Here is a 16,305-nt window from a genome sequence, read left to right as displayed (position 1 = left end):
CTCAAGAGGGACTTTACCCGCGGCTTGAGAATGGCCCTCGCCGTGCCGGACTCGGTGCGGGGGTACGGGAGGGATGTGGCTGGAAGGGAAGGATGGGCAGACGAGCCCGGTAGTGCTGCGTTTCTACTGCGTGTGGGATCAGAGGAATCCCCATGTTGGGATTAGATACGCGGAGCAGGCTGCAGATGGTTAATTGCTGAACGAGAGCGAAACGTAATGAATTTCTTCACCCTCTCGTGAAGTGTTAAGACAGCGCTCTTATCCTCGAGTCGGCGAGGGTAAAGTTCATATCAGGAATCGTGGGGCGGGAAGGAGTGTTGACGCAAGGGATTCCTCCGCCATCATGAGGTGACCACATGGCCGGGAGCGTGAGGCTGTCGCGAGGGCGCTGAGGTGGCGTTCAGGGACGGTTCGGGGATTCAGGGGCGATAATTGCCTCGGAGATAGCGCACGCTGAACGCCCCGCGAGCCCCGTCGAGAACCCTCTGGTCCCGCTACGTGGATGGCGAACGCGATACCTGCGCTTGCTTTGTTTAATCTGGTGCGTAAACAACTTCCCCGCGTGCTTGAGGAGGGATGAAGCCCGGCGATGAGGCAGCGAGGCGCGCGAAGAATGATCGCAAGGCGCCAGAGAGGCCTGGGCAGAAGCGGGACACAGTGCCCCTTGTGGCGGGCGTGTTGTCCTGTGACGTCACGCTTACATAAACAATGGTCGGCAACTCCTTGACCCTGTGTCCTTGGTGCCCCAGTACACATCGAGTTCCTCTGCGGTTTTTATTCTACGTAACACGGCATTTTTTTCTTAATTTATGTCCGCGCAAAAACGAAAGCGCAGTCACTGAATGAATCTACTCGAAAGGGGGAGTCTACGTGCAATAGCTCTGGCCATACGCATCCGATCGCACAACCACGTGCCGGTGACATCACGCGCTCCCAGCTTCGGTGCCAAGAGGGCCTCAGCCGCCACTCCTGGGGTCCTTGGCCCTCTTGAGCGCCATAACGCCCCTCTATTCATGTCAAGTTGACAATCTGGCCCGGTGAGGATCAGGAGACAAAAAATCTTCCAAAGTTGTTGTATATACTATATATGCGAGAGAGGAAGAGCTAAGGGTGATGGATGGAAATATAGGTAGATAGATAGATATAGATTGTGCATTGCAAATATATATTAGATTGGTAGATTTGCATTTGTGTATCCATACGTAGGTATTATTTCCAAAGGTTGCCATAACAGTTCGTTATCTTTAGTCTGTTGTCTTTTGTCTCTAACACCGGATGCCCTTCCTTAACATTTTTTTTTATCCTTTTTGCAATGATATTACATTTTGTTTCTTTTACGTACTTTTTTTTATTTTTCGTTTTTCTTGTATTTTCTTTTATACTTTTGTGCATGGTAGCTTATTTTCTCGTTCACCCCAGAGGCTGCTTGCCACCTTGTTTGTCCCTACGTTCTATTGCACAACAGCAGAGCTCGACATACATTATCGCCGTATAGAAGTGTTGGCATTTAAAGAGCAAAACCACCGCAGCCTGTTTTTCCTGTGTATTCGTTCAGTCAGGTCATATTTCTCTCTCTCTTTCTCTCTCTCTCTCTCTCTCTCTCTCTCTCTCTCTCTCTCTCTCTCTCTCTCTCTCTCTCTCTCTCTCTCTCTCTCTCTCTCTCTCTCTCTCTCTCTCCCCTCTCTCTCTCTCCCCTCTCTCTCTCCCCCCTCTCTCTCTCTCTGTATATCTATCAATCAACTTAGTAAAACGGTAGTGAAGATAACCTAAATTACCTCCCCCTTTTCAAACGATAGAGTTTAGTCTCCCTCTTTCCCTCTTCCCTTCCGTATCTTTCCCCTCCCTCCCTCCCTCCCTCCCTCCCTCCGTCACACCGAAGAACGTGACGCTCTACCCTGTTCCATCCAACCCTCTTCAGGACGCGGCAGATGCTCCTTGGCCTCTCGGTTCTTTCCCCGCTCGCCCTCCGTGACCTTCGGCGGACGCGGGTCGCCGATAATTCGTGACTGATGTAAGACCCTGGTGCTCTGTGGAGGGCACGGGGCGGGATCACGGGGATTTCGCGGGCCGTGTGCAGAGGGTGGGAGGGTGTGGCAGGACCTATCACGGCAGGTGGGGAGCGGTGTTGTGCGGAACTACTTTTTACCCTCCTTTAGGGCACGGAGGAGCGGCCGGGGAGGGGGTTTGTGCTCTTGACACTCCGCCAGTGATGGATGGAGACGGAGGAGGAAAAGGAGAACGGGGAAACGAACAGCGGAGGCGTGGTGGTCGGTGTGGTGGGCGGGTGGGCGGCCAGCAGGGCAAGGGCGGCGGTGTTGGGAGGTATTTATTGTCCTTATCTCGTGGGGAGTCTGGGGGTGGTATGGCAGCTCGTGATTCATGGGGCCATTAACGGAGCTGTTGCAGATGATGGTTGTGAGGAGCGCGCCTTGCTGGCCGCACTTCGCTTCGCGGAAGCAGATTTCCCTTCGGAGCCGAGGGCTGTGTAGCCTTGTTAATTTGCTCAGTGGACCTCAGAAGACAGGTCTGGCTAATGAATTTGGAATCGCCGAGCCGCAAACGGTAGATAAGTGGGCGCTGGCGATGCCTACGGATGACATCTGTCCGAGCGCAGGCCGCGCGCCGTCGCCGAGCTGAAGAGGGCGTGTGGGAAAGTCTTGAGGGGCCCTTGAGTCGGGGCTGAGCAGCAGGTGGCCGAGAGCCGACTTCAAGCCAGCAAGTGGTGCAGGGCCAGATGTTAGTCGGGGTTCAGGGTTCAAATTTATTGGCGGTTGTGATTTTGAAGTAAGACTTGATTTATACATTCTTAATGGATGTTCATTAACCCATTAACGTGAGAGTTTACAGACGTTCGAAGGAGGAAATGCCCGTCGTGTACCCGGCCCTGCTGATTCGGTTGCGTGTTGTGAACAGGGCTTCCGGGTATGTTCATTTAAATAGGTCAGATGGATGAGGACCAGACCCCACCCCCCTCTCACACCATCTCGAAGTGTTCTGTTTACACATCACCGCCGAAGCAGGGCATGACACTCGAGCCTGACCTTGAGAGCGGCTATCATTGCCAGAGAGGGGCTACTTATGCATCCTCTACATAAGGGAGATGATGTCGAGCGCAGCTGGCAAAGTGGGACCGGTTGTTCAAGTGAGCACAGTAGCCCGGATGGGCGTAGGGAAGGCGGACGGATAAATGGTCGAGTGTCAGACCGTATGGTAGGCGGAGGGTCACACACGGGGGAATTACCATGCACACCAGATCTAAAACAGGCGGTCATGATAGTCTTTTAACGTCCCCCCCCCCCCATCCCTGAGTACCAAGAGCATCGTAGGCACTCATCCTAGGCAGCATGGCTTTGGGAAAGGACACATGTAACCCGAGACTTGAAGGCGGCGGTGACGGCAGCGAAGGAGGGAAGGAGGGACAGGGGAAGGGACGGTGGATTAGGTCAGTCCTGCTTGTGAATGAAATCTGAACTGGTACTGTGGGAAACTCTTTTCACTGTGTCAATATTATATAACTTGCCGTCGAATAACCGGTTTCGTTTATCACAACTATTTAGTGGACGGTTTTTAACATAGGAAGTCGAGCAAGAAACAGGTGAAGGAAGAAGAAAGCGATGTCGGAAATAACGACCGTCATCGGTAGAAGGCACTTGTATTACAATTATCGCATCCGGTACTTAGGGCAGGGTAAGGTGGTGTCGGCAGGTAGGCTCGCCTTTGTGTCGGTTATGACGTGTTGTCACGAAACATTAAGAGGCTCGTGGGAGTTCTGTAATTCTGACAGCACGACCTAGGGTACCACTAACAACCCCCACCCCAGCCAACGCTATGGTTATTTTTTGGCGGTCTTAAGTATGCCGTAGGGACGACCGTTTTTTATGTCGTGCTGTCCGTCAATAGCGTTGTATTGTCTATTTCGACATATGCTCCAGCCACAAGTCTAGCCGCCAGCCGCAAACCGCTAGCCGTTGACTGGAGGCCTCCCGCGCCCTGAGGCCAAGGCAGAGCAGATGCTCCAACTCGCAAGATGTGAATCAACTCCGTGGAAGCAATTTGTTCCACAAAGCGTCATGGTTTAATGCTGAAATGTAAGAAACTGGGCCATTAAGTTTGCTATCAAGCTATCTAATAAAAAAAAAAAATTATCTAATAATGATGTCCTGATTTTACCTGACAATTTATGGCTTCTTGATATATTTGAATGTATGAGGTGTGGGGGATGGAATGAGATGGATTAATGGAATTTGCCAGAACAGGCCACAACGTTTCTTCTGGCCCAGTGAGAAAGCAGCTGTGATTAGTGATTATTTGGTCTTCCATCTGTTCTGAGGGTATTTTCTTTAAAATGGTAGGTACTAATCACTTGTATTTTTTGTATTGTTACCAAACGCACAGCAGCAGTACTTCAATACCTCAACCATAATCCCGGTAGCGGAAACGAGTTAGAAATTACACACAAAAAAGAGAGAGAGAAAGAGAAATCGGATATTCATATAAGCATTCCTCCAAAGTAATTAAACACCAACATCGCCTGATATCAGTACAGCCTATTCCCCCTTCTTGAAAAGACCCCCCTGCTGCTAACGTTTCAGTTGCTTGTCTCGTGCAAGCCGTGAGAAACCGAACCGGGACTTCCCTTCCCGGCTTGGAAAAAAGGTGAAACTCTGCCTCCTGTTGAATTTTTAGTGAGATAATGACCTTGGCGATCCGGTTGGATTGCGACGGGACAAGCGGAGATTGCCATCGCGCGAGCCCTTGGGAAGAGTTCGAAGTGGAAGGAAGGAAGGAAGGGAGGGAGGGAGGGAGGGAGGGAGCTTCTTCCATCGAGATCCGGCGGAAATGGCGTACATGGTGCATTATAAGATAAATTTGATAGTGGGGCTTTGTAACGAGTAGACTGCAACAATAGCTTGCCATGATGCAAGTTCCCAGCGATAATACAATCTACAAGGAGGCGAAAGTGGCAGGTGAGCAGTGTTCCATCGCACTTTGAAAAGTTCTCGGCAATAGTGTAATCTGTCTCTCCCTCCGTTCGATGCCTGAACTTCAGCGGGAAGAAAGAGAGAAAGTGGGAGGGGGCGGTAAGGAAGTGTCTTTTGTCTCGAATTTTCTCAGGAACTTATTTCGTGGTGCCGGCGAATGCTTTGTGTATGGGGCTGGGGACTGCGGGTACAGCTGTAAGAAAGGAACTACTGTTTATTTTGAACAGGAAATTAAAGGTACAAATAAACTGGAAGTCAAGAAAAAAAACAAAAAAATTAACATTTATTCATCTATATTGGTGCAGCCACACTCTTCCCTCTCTCTCTCTCTCCTCCCTCCTCCCCCCACCCCCCTCCCTCTCATTTCTCTCCTCCCCCTCCCCCTATTGCCTTCCGGACGACGGTATGGGTGGGGGTATGAGTTCGGGTCCTTTGCCTTTTGAGTTGCAACTCGCCTTTCAGGTCAGCTCAGCCTTGATTTTCCTCTCGAAATGTTTGATCTTCGCCTCTATCCTCCCTCTCCCTCCCTCCCTCCCCTCCACCACGCGTATTCAAACACGATTTACCTGTTTTGTTAATTCTTCAGCTTTACTTTCGCTCATTCCGTTAACTGTTGGACACGCACGCGTACACACGCGAACGCATACTTGCAAACACACACACACATACACATATACACACACACACATATATATATCACATATACACACACACACATATATATATCACATATACACACACATATACATATCACATATACACACACATATACACGTACACGCATATAACACACACACACACATATACACACATACACACACACACTTAATACAAACATATCCACATGCTCACTCACATATACACTTACACACACATACATAAATGTGTAACTGATCCCGGTTTGCCGGACTAAAACAGTCCTAAGGAAATCAAACGCCGAAAGGTGACAATCGCGATCCACACAGACCGAAGATAGTATCATAGGGATGGCGCAGGGGACATGATGCGCGGCGGTGGTGCGAGGAAACTGGAGATACAGGCTGAGTTATTAAACACATGTGGCGGAGCGGCGCGAGTTGCAGGTTCGTCTTAGCACAAAGATTTTAGGTCTTGCGTTCGTAGATCGGCGGGGCACGGACGGACCGTGATCGGGGAATCGAGGAGCTTGGTCGTGCAGGCCAAGTGAATGCCTTGTTTTTTGTGCTTGTGTGCACTCGAGTCTAATCTCGAACATCTTATCGCTTGTCATACCGGAAGATTTTTGTTTCCCTCGCGGGCGTCTTCTGTTCGTGTTGCTTTCCTCGGCTCGCCTGGCTTTGTCTAGCGCGCGTGCAGGTATTGGTTTCCGAGTTGTGGTTCTATAATGGGCGAAGTCTTCGAAGCCCGAATAGATGCGCGTAGAGGCGTGGCCGTAGTATTACGCAACCCATGGAAAGGGGCAATGACTGTAGGGAGTATGGTTAGTGATGTCTACAGACTTGCGGGTTAGAGGGATCTGGCAAGTCAGCCGCGCCAGGGCATCGCTCTTGACCAGGACAGCTTGGTATGCCCAGTAAACTAATATTTCTCTTACTTATCAAATAATGTAGTCATCAAATTTATCATTAATGACATTACTTCGGGAAGACAGTGTTTGAATGCGTCCTCCCGGCGTCTGGAGTCGGTATTCCCGCCATGAGGTTAAAGGACAGGGAAGTTATGGTGGCAGCCCTGGGCGACAGGAAACGGGGAGGGTTGGTACCACTGAATTTCAAACCGTGGGACCAACTGCCACCCAACCGCACCATTATCATTCGCCATCGCAATGTCTACTGGCAGAAAATTGAAGCCGGGGCATTATGAAATGAGCATTCTCTTAGGAAACTTGGCAATAAAGCCTAGCGAATACACTTCTCCATGCTGCCGTTAAGCCGCAGTCTGTGTGTTGGGAAAAGCCTCGCCGTTCGCGCTCGCTTGAGGCAGTCAGTCACGAGTGGTTGGTTGTATGTGGTAACCATACTAGTTACCGTCGACTTCCTTCCTCGTCGTTTCCTCCCTTATAACAGATGGCCCGGCTTCTTGGAACGCCACCGAACTGCCGTAAATTAGGGCTTTTCCCTGGTATAGATCTATTTCCTTAACAGTGTTGTGATGTGCATGGTCAGTATGCATCGTAACTTTATACTGTCATTAATTAAAGATATATTTTTTTAAAGAATACAATAATTCCATTGCCGAAAGAGGAATGTGAGTGAGTGAGTGAGTGAGTGAGTGAGTGAGTGAGTGAGTGAGTGAGTGAGTGAGTGAGTGAGTGAGTGAGTGAGTGAGTGAGTGAGTGAGTGAGTGAGTGAGTGCTCAACATGAAATGCTTTACTGAAAGATTCCCCGACCGAGGGTATATCCGATCCAACTTTTGCTGTAGTTCCCGAAAATAACTGGGAAACCGAATCCTAAAAATACTTGGTCTACCAGCCTTCTCGATTCCCCCAAGGTTTGCACGTAGGAAATCCAGGGAGTGTTAATCTCCATATCAAAGCACGGGATATAATACATTAAATAGATTCGTCTCCTTTCAAAAGTCGGGAAGTCCTCCCAATAATGAAATTCTCAGACCATATTTTCCCTCACCTTCTCCCTCCCTCCCGTGCCCGTCCTTTATCTTCTTTCCACCGCCCGCCTCCACATCCTCTCTTCCTCCTCCTTCTCCTTCTCCTCTTTCCCTCTCCTTCTGTTTCTTTTTTCCACCTCCTCTTTCTGCTGTTGCTGCTGCTCCTCCTCCCTCCCTCCTCCTCCTCCTCCTCCTCCTCCTCCTCCTCCTCCTCTCCTCCTCTCCTCCTCCTCCTCCCCTCCTCCTCCTCCCCTCCTCCCCCTCCCTCCCCCGCCTCCTCCTCCCTCCTCCGCCGCCTCCTCCCTCCTCCTCTTCTTTCTTTTCTTTCCTCCCTCTTCTCCCCCCCCCCTTCTTTCTACCTACCTCCCCCTCCTTTCTCCCCCCCCTGCCCCCATCGCAGCCTACGACAATTGCGGTCTCGGGTCCGTGGGCGGAAATGGAAAATGTGAGCAAATGGAGGAGGAGGGGGGGGGGGAATAGGCCTGGTTCGACGGGCGGCGTTCAAGACGTGACGTGTTTTGATTGGTCGTTGTGCCGGCGATCCCTTTGCCGTGATTGGTCGGTTGGGTCGTAAAGGTGTCTACGGCGGGTGGATTGGAAAAGGGGGTGGGGTGGGGGGTGCTATAGTGTTTTTTGACTTCCCTCCCCCCATTTTTTAAGGATGTTTCGTCACCTGAAAGTATATGGGGAATGAGTTTTAAGAATTTAAAACGGGTTCCGTGTAACTTACTTTGAGGTAATGTCTAGGATGAAGCTGATCTCATTTGCATTATAATTAGCTCTGTGGATTAGCGTTTTTTTTTTTTTTACTTTCAATTTAAAGTGCTTTTGTTAAAATTCCCTCTCCCTCCCTCCCTCCCTCTCTCTCTCTTCCCCCTCCCCTTTGTTTCTCGAAAGAAGGGCATTGTAGTTGTCTAAGGGAAGCCAAACCCAAGGAAAGCGATGAAATCATAACGGCCAAAGTTGTTTTCCTCCTTATCCTAGCCCTATAGCCTGTATGCATATTTATGTTATGACCCATATATACATACATGCATACATACATTACATTACGGCGGCCCTCGTACATCTCTGGCCTCGAGGGGAGGAGGGTCTCGGCCACCACGGCGCTCCGGTTCGACCAAGCGGCCTGGGTGGGTTGGCTGGGGGGTTGGCTTTTGGGTTGGCGGACCAGAAGGAAGGGAATTCGGACCCACTTGGGGGGTTAGGCAAGGTCCGTGTGGCTTGTATCGGTCGTAGGGAAAGGCGATTCGGTACATTTGTGTTCTCTGATGGGTTGTATCTCGAGGGAAATGGTTATTAGAAGGGAAGGGTAGATGGAATAGGGAAGCGCGGGCGATGGTAGAACGGAGCCGAGGAATACGTTTGAGAAGGAGAAATTGTAACGAATTCTTATGAAAAATAGTTTTGTCATCGTGGACGTTGGCCGTGGCGGTGCGATAGACCGATGAATGAGGAGAGTTTAGGCTGGAGCCACCGAGGTTCAGCGGAGGCCCTTTGGTTTGCATAAAAAGCTAATTAGATAAGTGATACTTTGGGAGCAAAAAAGGAAACGTTGTTTGATAAGACTTCAGATAAAGCTTGACAATTCACTTTTTATGAAAGGCATGTTACTCCGTCGAAGGGAGCATGCTAGTTACCAGAAGCAGGCTATCAGCCACGTGCCACTCTTAGGTACTGCCTTATGACAGGATGCTTGTCACGGTGGCATGACTAGCGGCAAACTGTCACGCGTCTTTATTAGTCAAGGGGCAGTGATCTGAGAAGGCGGTTGAGAGAGAAGGGAGTGGAGGACCTTAAGGACACCGCGTGGCCTGTCTTCGCGGCGTCAGGAATGCGGGGGCGCGAGACTCGAACCATTAGGGTAGTACGGATTTAACCATGACGCGTCGATATGCACTACTACCCGTTTTTTCTTCCCTTCGTCATACCTTGTGTAGGAAACGCGGCGCGATCCCGAGGCAATCCGAGAAAGGCTGGCCAGAAAGGTGTCCAAGACGGCCAAGGGGCTTGGGTGTAGGACGCCGGGGACGCGTCGTCTGGCCAGCCGCTATCTCGGCCATCACGCGGCAGATAGCGGCGTGGAATCCTGCTTTTATGGCGACGTGTGCGTGCGACTTTGGACGGAGGAAGGCTCGTTGTGGTTCCGAAGGTGGTTATGGCGCGAGCGGGGGATTTGGCCGCCGAGGGGTCGTGTCGACGGCGCTGGTCCCGGCCAAGGGGTCGTCTGGGCCTCCGGCAGACAGGTGGCCGCGTTTCGTAGGGGTGCACTTGGCTTCACCGACTATTTGCTTTAGCACTGAAAAAAAGGGCTACTCAATAATGGCACCGTCTTTGGCTGGGGATTCAAAATGATTCTCTCTCTCTCTCTCTCTCTCTCTCTCTCTCTCTCTCTCTCTCTCTCTCTCTCTCTCTCTCTCTCTCTCTCTCTCTCTCCCTCCCTCTCACACACACGTTTTTACACGAACGAAATGCGTAAAACGTGATAACAATTATGATGGAGATAATGACATCTCGTGCATCAGATACATTACGACGGTTGCAGAAAACAAGTAACGGGTGATTTCGTGAAGTTGATATACTCCTGTGAAACCGGATAAGAAAAGGAAAACTACATTATACTATGACGGTCATTCATTTTCGTCTTTTCCTCTCTTGGCGGGCGTCCAGGGCCTCTCTGCCCCCTCCCCCTTACCCCCACCCTGAAGCCTCCCCTCTCCATCGCATTTCGGAAACGAGAGCGACACGTGTGGGGGTGGGGAGGGGAAGGAGGGGGAGGGCAAGCAATCGGTGGGTAATGAGGCGTCGATTGACCCCCCCCTCCCCTCCTTTCTCGGGTGGTTGTTTGGGGAAGGAGGGGGGGGGTCGTCTCTGCAGTCGTGGTACTCTGATAATTCCCACGTTGCTGCTGCTGCGGGATGAAGACGTTCAGCTCGTCAAAGGTCAGAGGTCATGTCAGTCTTGTGACCTGTGGGGAATGTGATGAGGTCAGGACGTCGTCGAATAGGCGGGGGGCGAGTGGGTGTTGCGAGGGGAATTGTGGGGTGTTAGAGTTGGGGGGGGGCTTCGAGGGTTTGGCGTGGGGAGGTTCCTTTGGCTTCGTGATAATGCGTATGTTTTTTTTTTCCTCTCTGACTCCTTTCTTCCCTCTCTCCTCCTTCCAGCCTCCTTTCTTCCTTCTCTCCTCCTCCTTCCAGCCTCCTTCCTTCCCTCTCCCTTCCTATGTTATCCTCCCACTCCTCTCCTCTCGCACGTCTGTTTCCTGGCCATCTTCTCAAACTGCTCGGTCTATTTTCTCTAAATGCTGTTACGAGACGGCAGCAATAGCACGTCATTCGGCGCACATAGTCGTCTTTTATCAAGGTCTGTGAGTGTGTATCGGGTTGCACATGTGGCAGGTGTGATGCTGAAGGTGTTCCTCGGGCCGCAACGATCTTTTTTGTACGCCATTTTTGTTATTTGTTTTGTTTATTTTTTACGGTGGTTGTGTTGCTTCGTCGGGCCTCGGGTCCTACCACGCAAGTCTTCACTTCCTCCTCCTGCGTCCCGTTCGACTTCCCAGCTGCTTGTTTAGGGATGGAGGGGGGGGGGTGACTTGCACGATCAGCTGTCCTGACTTATTTCGAATCTCGTTAAGTGTTGAGGGCTTGACGTCAGCCGTCGCTTGTGGCGCTGATGTGGTGAAGCTGGCCGTAAGGGTGGTGGTGGGGTCTTTCCTGCTGATTTGGTTGAAGCGGCCACGTGGTATGCTTAGCTGGGCTCTCGGACGTCTTGATGCAGCACCCTTTGGTGTGAGTGTGGCGGGGGGGGGGGTTGTTTGCTTACAGATGCACGATGTCCTTGCGGGGAACCGTGCTGTCGCCAGGAGGATGACTATCGCGTTTCTCGTGTTTGTCTGTAGCGAGGCATTATTAAAGTTCATCTGGTGACGTCAGGCACACTATCTCGCAGGCGCTTCGTAAACATAATCTAATTGGGCGCCGTTGTGTGATGACCCAATGTTTGTCTGGAAGGCCATAGTGGTGATGAATTCCGTTCGGGGCGATTGCGTTGCTGGCTTGCATGCTGCTCTGCACCGCAGTGCGTATCACAGAGGGGAGGCTGGTTGAAAAGAATTGTGGCATTGTGGTTCGAAGAGGTTGGGTAATATCGGCTGTTGCAAGATGAATGAAACTAATATTGAGTAGAGATATCGGCGCGGAGGTTGGCGCGTGGGGGGAGGGGGTATGTGACCAGGAGGGAGGGCAGTTGCGGTTGCGAAGGGGATGAGAGTAAAGTCATGAAGAGGGATAGTGAAGTCCGGAGGGGGGAGAGGGAAAGGAGGGAAGGGGTAGGGGAAAGGAGTGGGGGTAGAGAGGCCCCCTCCACCCCCCACCCCGTGCCAGACCGCAGCAGAGCAGGTTATACGAGCCTCTCGCCGAACCGGTTCCCTTCCTGCTCCGGATGCCGCCGCCTCCACCACCAGCGCGTTGCTTTCGCTGATCCCTCAAATTGCCCTTGCTAATATCGACCTTATGCCCTCCCCCCACAACGGCCAAAAGATACGCCAAAGAAGGGCGGGAGGAATGTAGTTGTTAGCGGATTAAAGCGACCTACTTGTTTTGTTTGAACTTGGGGTAAACACTGCATCGTCTAATCGGCATTCATGAACTTCTTAATTTAGTTTTTCTCCTCCTTTTCGGTCCGCGGCGAAAAAAATGGCATTGTTAGAAACTGCGTAGTTAAGCAAACGACTCCTAAGAGACCGAAAGTTAAGCATGCTGATGAGAAGGTCGTAGATTGGACGGAAGTCGTGGGTCAGGCGATAACAAAGATAGCTAGCAATTCTGTTATGAGATAATCCCATTAGAGGAGGCTGTGATATGATCTTGAGTTTCTGGAACGGAAGGCCCGGCTATTAGAGATTGGGGAAAGATTTGATGTTCAGACCTTGTCAAGGTTTTGTCCCCTTTTATGTAGGAACGCCTATCGGAAAAGGTCAAGTTTTCGACTTTCAGAAACTTGGAGAAGGGTTCCCAGACTTCCATAAGTAGCGGATTTATTTTTTTACTCATTCACTGGTCGACTGACTGGCTGAATCGCCCTTTCACTCTTTTAGAATAAGGTTGTTTAAACCCGACAAATCGAGAGAACGTAGACGCCATCAAGCATAGGGACGGAAGCTTCGTTTGTTGCAGTACTTCCCCATTGGCGTTGCAAGAAGATTGCAACTTTAATACGTTTTTTTATTCTCTCCTGGAATCGACGTGGAAGAGAAAATTCAGATCGTTCGGCCAAATTAGCTGTGTCAGTTTATTTCGGTCTTTTCAGTCGCCGCCGTTGCCGTGTCGCAGATGGGGGATTGTGAGCGATAGAATAATTGAGAAGGAAGTTGGAGAGGAGGATACGCTGTCACAGGCAGCATCGTTCTCGCTCACGTGAACGCGCAAGGTCGCCTTTTCTTTGGGCAGTTGCATGGTCTGGCATGATATAGGAGGAAGATGATAGAATGATAATGGTAGATAGTAGGAGAGGAAGGGGTTGGGGGGAGGTAGACCGTACAAGGTATAAGAGAATGGAGAGTTCTCCGTCGTGCTTTATATGGGAACATGATTCGGGCATTTTGTCACTTAAAAACGGTTTCGTGGTCTGTATCCATGCACTATTATTTTATTTTTGTTAATGTATTGATTTGTTACCACTTGGCGTTTGTCCACTCGCTTTAGTCGATGTGTAGCAGTCCTTTTATTGGTGGAATCACAGGACATTTAGCGTCCGCTTCAATCTTCTAAAATAAGGCCGACCAACTGTTGACTATTTCGTGTCCCCCCCCCCCCTCTCTCTCTCTCTCTCTCTCTCTCTCTCTCTCTCTCTCTCTCTCTCTCTCTCTCTCTCTCTCTCTCTCTCTCTCTCTCTCTCTCTCTCTCTCTCTCTCTCTCTCCCTCTCTCTCTCTCTCCCTCTCTCTCTCTCTCCCTCTCTCTCTCTCTCCTCTCCCTTCCTCTCTCTCTCTCCCTTCCTCTCTCTCTCCCTTCCTCCCTTCCTCTCTCTCTCCCTCCCTCCCTCTCTCCCTTCCTCCCTCCCTCTCTCCCTTCCTCCCTCCCTCTCTCCCTTCCTCCCTCCCTCTCCCTCTTCCTCCCTCTCCCTCTCCCTCTTCTTAGTCACCTTCGTGTCCCTTACCTTTTGTTTCCCTGGCGGTGATAAATTCTGCCCTCCCATTCCTGTAAATGCTCCCCTTGACACGCCCCTCCCCACTACTTTCTCCCGAGAGTAGGCACCTCTGTTTTGCTCTGAATGTCAATTTTGTGTTTATTTGCCTTTGTACGAGCTCTCCCGGGAAGCAGGTTAGGCTTAAGGGTTCCAGGTGGATGTTTGTTGACCTGCCCTTAGGAGCTGGGCGGCCGGGGACGCGTGTCGGTCGGCCGTGCAATCTTGGCATTGTTTGAGGAGGGATGGTGTTTGCTCTCGCCCGCCGCTGTGCCTGCTGGTCGATGGGGCACGGTAGGCCGGTCGGCAGCGGCGAGGCGGTGCTGGTGTCGAGGTTGTCGTTTCCATGGATTTTATGCTCACTCGGTCGGTCGGGTAATCACTCCCTCAATCGGTCGGTCGCTCGCACGCTCACTCCCTCACTCGGTCGGTCGTTCACTCCCTTACTCCCTCAATCGGTCGGTCGCTCGCACGCTCACTCCCTCACTCGGTCGGTCGTTCACTCCCTCACTCCCTCGGTCGGTCGCTCACTCACTCGCTCACTCACTCGCTCGCTCACTCACTCACTCACTCACTCACTCACTCACTCACTCACTCAGTCGGTCACTCACTCACTCACTCACTCACTCACTCACTCACTCACTCACTCACTCACTCACTCAGTCGGTCACTCACTGTCTGTCTGTATCGTTGAAATATGTAATGTGTATATCATACATGATCTGTAGATTGTACGTGAATGGCTGATCTCGACGATTTTCCCCTGATGGAGAGCTCGAATTCCGAAACGTATTTGCTTTTGATGTGGCTCCTCCCCCTTCTTTTCTCTCCATTTCCCTAATCCCATCTCCTGAAGGACCCTGACCAGACAAGCGAAGAATTTACTGGCCCTTGAGTTTCCTTCCTCAGATTAAACACTCCAGTTCAGTAAACAATGTTTCCTGTTTCGCCTCGAGCGCAGAAGAATGTCCGTGGGTTTTGGATTTTGCTGCTTATTTTACTCTCTTTTTTCGTCAACTCGACATATAGTTTTAGCTTTATCTGTATATTCCATTTTTATCCTCCATTTTCCATGGTTTTCTCCCCCCCCCCCATCTGCCATCTTTTATTTTTTATGCACCTTTTATTTTCTCGTTCTCGCGTTTTAAAGGAAAGTTTAATGGCTCCAGGAGCTGCCGTTTCTCTTTCCCTTTTTTGCCGATTCTCGCGTTCTCCTTTTCCGTCCCTCCTCCTCCTCCCTCCTCCTCCCTCCTGCTCCCTCCCTCCCTTCTCCTCCCTCCTTCCTCCTCCCCCTTCCTCTTCCTCCTCATTCATCCCTCCTTCCTCCTCCCTCCCTCCTTCCTCCTCCCTCCCTCCTTCCTCCTCCCTCCCTCCTTCCTCCTCCCTCCCTCCTTCCTCCTCCCACCTCCCTCCTCCTCCCTCTTCCTCCTACGCATTGCGCCCGCTCCGTAAATAAAGACACAATAAACAATTAACTTGCCGTAAAAGCGTAATTCCTTGAGCGGCATTGATTTTTAACAACGGCGGCCGCTCCAGATGGGCGTCGTTAAACTTGCAGCCGGGGAAGTAAGCACAAAGAAGTTGTAGGACGTTTACGGTTTCGGGCAGGGATGGGTTGTGAGGGGCGGGGAGGGTGATGGCGCGTAGTAGGGTGTGGGGTGGGGGTGGGGGTGGGGGTGTAGGAATCATTGTTATGGGGCTGTTGGTGTGTGTGTGGTGGGGGGGGGAGGAGGAGGAGGGAAAGGTAGAGAAATAGGGTGGGATTATCCCGTCTGAGAAGGGGAGTGTGGAGGGAAGAGAGGAACTGCACTTCGAAGTCGTTTTTAGGGGATGAGGACTTGGCTCTGTTGTTTGCAGAGGTGTCTCGAGAATCTTGGCTTGAATGGGATATGGATCTTCCCTCTCATCCCCTCACTTCCACCCCCCCCCCCCTCCTTCCCCTTCCCCTGAGTTTCCCCTCGACAGAACCCCTCTGTGACAGTCAGCATTTGATGGGTCATAAATTCCCTAAACATTGATTTTCCCCTCCTTCGGGAGTCGCATGAAGGGCCGGGCGTTCCCTAGAGTTTTCCCCTCGCGCCCGCCCGCCCGCCCGTCCCCTCGGCCGCCTCTCTACTCCATGCCAATCCAACTCTCTCTCTATCTCTATCTTTAACTCTGTCTCTCTCTCTCTGTCTCTGTATCTCTCCCTCTCTCACTGTCTCTCTCTCACTATCTCTCTCTCTATATATATATTTCTATCTCTCTATATCTGTATCTCTTTCCCTCTCTCTCTCCACCCTCCCCCATCTCCTTGACTTGATTATGGCTTACCTGTCCACCTGCCATGTTGTGGTGTGCGCATGGGGATTTTGGGGGAAGTATATGGGTGTTCTCGAGAGGTTTGGATTGTGGGTAATAAGATGATTTATGTTCGTTTTTTTTTTTTTTTTTTTTTTTTTTGGGGGGGGAGGGGGATATTCTGATGCGGTTGTTATAGTTATTGGTTATTTTTTGCATTACTTTTGTTGATGTATATGAGGAGGACGAATCTCCTTTCTATCTATGTATAT

At 50.9% G+C, this 16,305-nt stretch overlaps 1 protein-coding gene across 8 annotated transcripts in view; it reads left to right on the top strand.

Annotated features, from left to right (window-relative positions):
* Positions 1 to 16,305, top strand: part of LOC113830028 (neurofilament heavy polypeptide) — a 163,738-nt gene that overhangs the window by 41,308 nt on the left and 106,125 nt on the right. The gene's annotated exons all lie outside the window — the stretch shown is intronic.

Source organism: Penaeus vannamei, chromosome 8 (assembly GCF_042767895.1).
Source record: "Penaeus vannamei isolate JL-2024 chromosome 8, ASM4276789v1, whole genome shotgun sequence".
In the NCBI taxonomy this organism is placed as follows: Eukaryota; Metazoa; Arthropoda; class Malacostraca; order Decapoda; family Penaeidae; genus Penaeus; species Penaeus vannamei.
Note: the sequence above shows the minus strand (reverse complement) of the source record. Positions and strands in the feature narration are given on the sequence as shown.